The following is a 5,037-nucleotide window of genomic DNA, read 5'->3' as shown; positions in this document are numbered from 1 at the left end:
CGGACTTGTAGGGCCGAGATGGCCTGTTTCCGTGCTGTAATTGTTATATGGTTATATGGTTAAGATGAAATTTCACATTTGCGCTGTGAAGTTTAGAGATACAGTGTGGAAACACCTAGGCCCACCTAGTCCGCACCGACCAGCGATCCCCGCACACTAATTTAACACCATCCTACACACTCTAGGGACAATTTACGTTTATGCCAAAGATAGGCACAAAAATCTGGAGTAACTCAGCGGGACAGGCAACATCTCTGGAGAGAAGGAATTGGTGGCGTTTCAGGTCGAGACCCTTCTTCAATTCTCCAGAGATGCTGCCTGTCCCGCTGAGTTACTCCAGCGTTTTGTGTCTATATTCAGTTTAAACCAGCATCTGCAGTTCCTTCCTACACCTTATATTTATACCAAGCCTACAGACCTGTACGTCTTTGGAGTGTGGGAGGAAACCGAAGATGCACCTGACAATAAACTAAACTAACTAACTAACTAAAACTGTGAGATGCCAAAAATGCTGTAACTTGATCCTCTTGATCCTCTCCTCCTCACAGCCCATCCCGCTTGGAATAACTGTCATATATAATGTTATTTAATAGACTTCAATCCCTGTGTTAATCTAGCGACAATATTCATCTCTGTAATATTGCTGTCCTCAGCCCCAACCCCATTGCAACATGTTCTTTCATTGCAGCTTAGCTTGTCCAAGTTGGAATTTCAACTCACTCATGGGTCTATCTGCATAGATCTCGACTCATCGAAACTCAACAACCCACATCCTGTCCCACTCCGAATTCTGCATGGTCAGAGTTACCACAATCCCTCAGCATGGTAAATGGATATCCCTCATCCTTACATAAACATACCAATATCCTCGTTACATTTTTGAACCAGAAAAGACATACAGTGTTGCATTGATTATCAATGGTGGGCCAGAGGTTTGGCACATTTCTGAAAGAAGTCTCCAGTGCTGGAGTAACTCCGCGGGTCAGGCAGCGCCTCAGGAGAACATGGATAGGGGACATCCATTACACCCCAGCAGTATGAACATTGACTTCTCTAACTTCAGATAGCCCTTGTTTTCTCTCTCCATCCCCTCCCCCTTCCCAGTTCTCCCACCAGTCTCACTGCCTCTGCCTACTTTCTATCTTTGTCCCACCCCCTCCCCTGACATCAGTCTGAAGAAGGGTCTCGACCCGAAACGTCACCCATTTCTTCTCTCCAGAGATGCTGCCTCACCCGCTGAATTACTCCAGCATTGTGTGTCACCCTTCGATTTAAACCAGCATCTGCAGTTCCTTCTTACACATGGATAGGGGACATTTTGTGTCGGCATAGAATGTCCCCTATTCATGCTCCAGAGATGCTGCCTGACCCGCTGAGTTACTCCAGCACTCTTGCGTTTTCTTTTGTAAACCAGCGTCTGCAGTTCCCTGATTGTACATGGAATATTTGAAAATTCCAGTGAAGGAGGACAAATGAAGATGTAAGAAGAATGAGTCTGGGAGTAAACCTGCACTAAATAAAAACAGACAGGAAAATATGTTCTAGAAGCATCAATATCAAGATAAGACCATGAAATAAATTATGTGAAATAGGGAAATGGCAGTGGTTCCAACCAATTATTTTGAATCTGCCTTCACAGTAAAAAACATTAATAGTTGCCCAATAAATAGATCCTCCAGGCAGCGCAGAGATAAACATGTGTAGGGAAGAACTGTAGATGCTGATCTACAGCGAAGATAGACACACATTGCTAGATTAACTCAGCGGGTTAGGCAGCATCTTTGGAGAAAAGGAATAGGTGACGTTTCGTGACGAGACCTAGAATTTAGAAGAATCTTATAGAAACTTACAAAATTCTTAAGGGGTTGGACAGGCTAGATGCAGGAAGATTGTTCCCGATGTTGGGGAAGTCCAGAACAAGGAGTCACAGTTTAAGGATAAAGGGGAAATCTTTTAGGACTGAGATGAGAAAAACATTTTTCACACAGAGAGTGGTGAATCTGTGGAATTCTCTGCCACAGAATGTAGTTGAGGCCAGTTCATTGGCTTTATTTAAGAGGGAGTTAAATGTGGCCCTAGTGGCTAAAGGGAGAGAAAGCCGAGTTGGATGATCAGCCATGATCATATTGAATGGCGGTACAGGCTCGAAGGGCCGAATGGCCTACTCCTGCATCTATGTTTCTATGTTTCAGACTTCATCATAATTTGTGTCTACCTACAGTGACAAACAGGCAGCGAAATAATATTAAGTCTAGGGGTAGCACAGTGGTGCAGCTGGTAGGGCTGCTGCTTCACAGTGCCAGAGATCTGGGTTCGATCCTGACCTCGGGTGCTGTCTGTGTGGTGTTTGCACGTTCTCCCTGTGACCGGCTTTCCTCCCACATGGCAACTCCCACAAACACAGGTTTGTGTGGCTTGCCCCTGATGCCCATTGACTTGAAGTTTACCAGGATTCCTTGACCATAAACCACATCACAGTCAGGGGCAACAAATATCTCAGAACTTCTCAGAATCATCTCAGACACACGTGTGGGTTTTGGCAATGGTAAAGCCAGCATGTCAAAACCCACGTTGGCCGTTGGTGAGGATCGCTCCATTCAAGTGTCCCGATCCAAAACGTCACCTATTCCTTTTCTCCAGAGATGCTGCCTGACCCATTGAGTTGGCAGCAACAAGCAGAGATAGCTAGACACCCTGATCACCAAGGGTTGAAAGGTTTCGACAGTTAAAGGAGTGCAGAGTTCAGGAAGAGAATGAACATTTGCATTGCTTGATGGCAGAACCAGATCAGCTCCATTATCAGTAATGTATCACCTGAGTCATGGAGTGTGGATACAGCGTGGAAACAGGCCCTTCAGCCCAACTTGCCCACACTACCCAACATGTCTCATCTACCTTAGCCCCACCTGCCTGCATTTGGCCCATATCCCTCTAAACCTGTTCTATCCATACAATACAATACAATTTATTTGTCATTTGGACCCCTTGAGGTCCAAATGAAATGCCGTTTCTGCAGCCATACATTACAAACAAATAGACCCAAGACACAACATAATTTACATAAACATCCATCACATCGCTGTGATGGAAGGCCAAAAAACCTATCTCTCCACTGCACTCTCCCCCCCCCCCCCCCCCGATGTCAGAGTCAAAGTCAAAGCCCCCGGCTGGCGATGGCGATTGTCCCGCGGCCATTAAAGCCACGCCGGGGGGTGCGTGGTCGCACACCGGGTCTTGATGTTGGAGCCCCCGGCGGGCGCTCGCAGAGTCCCGCGGCCATTCCAAGCCGCGCGGGGCGGTGCTGTGAGGCCCCGCTCCAGGAGCTCTTCGACCCCGCAACTCGGGCGGGAGAAGTCACGTTGCGGGAGCCCTGAAAAGCGGTCTCCCTCCAGGGACCCGCGGGCTCCCGGTGCCGCCGTCCGCCAGACCCGCAGTTGCAGCCTCCGAATCTCCGGTGGTCGGGCAGCACCAGCAGCAGCAGCAGCAGCGCTCCACCACCGCTCCACCCGCTCTGGACTTGGCCAGCTCCACGACGGTGAGGTGAGTAGTCGGCACCAGAGTCCCCGGTCTTCTCATGTTGGACGCCGCTCCTCGTTGCAGCCCCAACGACAACGGAGACCCGACAAAGAAAAGGTCGGGTCTCCCGTGCAGGGAGAGATTTAAAAGTTACCCCCTTACCTCCCACCACACCCCCACCCCACCACACACATACACATACCCCAACAAAAAATAACAAAAACTACATAGAAACATAGACAAAAAATAATAAAAACGCAGACGGGCTGCAGAGGCCGCTGCTGACGAGAGTCACGCCGCCTACCTGTCTAAACGTTTCTTAAACATTGCGATAGTCTCTGCTTCAACTGAATGTTTGAATGAAAGATATTTTATTATCACACGTGACATGTCACAGTGAGATTCTGTGTTGAGCGTACCCAAGTATGCAAATGGCCGCCACATAAAGGGCGCCAAAAATGTTACAGAGTATTCCATTTAGTTCCCAATGGTCCCGCTTTGATCTCTTGGTGGCCTCCTCACGCCGGCTGCTCCTTTATTATTGTTGCCCCCTCCCCCCCACGTCATGTCCCCCTTTGTTATTGGCGACGTGTCCTCGACTGAATCCGGCACCCACGCTGCTCGTCCTCGACCGCCAAGACATGGGACATGTTGGACAGTGTGGGCAAGTTGGGCCGAAGGGCCTGTCTCCACGTTGTATAACTCCATGACTCAGGTAATAAATGAGTCACAATGTAGTCCATCTGGTTCTACCGTCAACTACCTCCTGTGGCAGCTTGTTCCCTACTACCACCAGCCTCTGTGTGAATAAGTGACCTGAGTGGGAGGGCGGGCAAGGTTATGCAGTCCGCTATCCAGGTATAGCATGTGACAACAACCTGACCTTATTAGTCACACAATCTCTTGCCAAAGGCAAAAGGAAAAACAGATCCATTTTGTGGAAAGAAAACCTAAGACAAGCCAGCCCCAGACCCTGCTCCACAAACACGCCTCCCCTTTCTCATTCTTATTAATAACAATGTCTGTGATATGTCACTCCACTAGGGCGGCACGATGGCGCAACGGTAGAGTTGCTGCCTCACAGCGCCAGAGACCCAGCTTCCATCCCGTCTACGGGCGCTGTCTGTATGTTTGTACGTTCTCCCTGTGACTGCGTGGGTTTTCTCCGGGTGCTCTGGTTTCCTCCCACACTTCAAAGACGTGCAGGTTTGTCGTTTAATTGGCTTTTGTAACTTCTCCCTGGTGTGTAGGATAGAATTATTGTATGTACTCGTTAGACAGTGTGGACTCGCGGGGCTGAAGGGCCTGTTTCCCTGCTGTATCTCAAATAAAAATTGTTTTAAACTTCCAGACCTCCTAACTTGAAGTTGTTAGTTCGGAGACTTGGCTACAAGTTGGTACGTGGTCACTGACACATCAGTGTGGGTTCAGTGACTGGAACAGCACGGTGGTGCAGCGGTAGAGTTGCTACCTTACAGCGCTTGGAGCGCCAGAGACCCGGGTGCTGTCTGTACGGAGTTT

This window comes from Leucoraja erinacea, chromosome 9 (assembly GCF_028641065.1).
Source record: "Leucoraja erinacea ecotype New England chromosome 9, Leri_hhj_1, whole genome shotgun sequence".
NCBI classification, from domain to species: Eukaryota; Metazoa; Chordata; class Chondrichthyes; order Rajiformes; family Rajidae; genus Leucoraja; species Leucoraja erinaceus.
The sequence above is the reverse complement of the archived record's forward strand: the minus strand, read 5'-3'. Positions refer to the sequence as shown.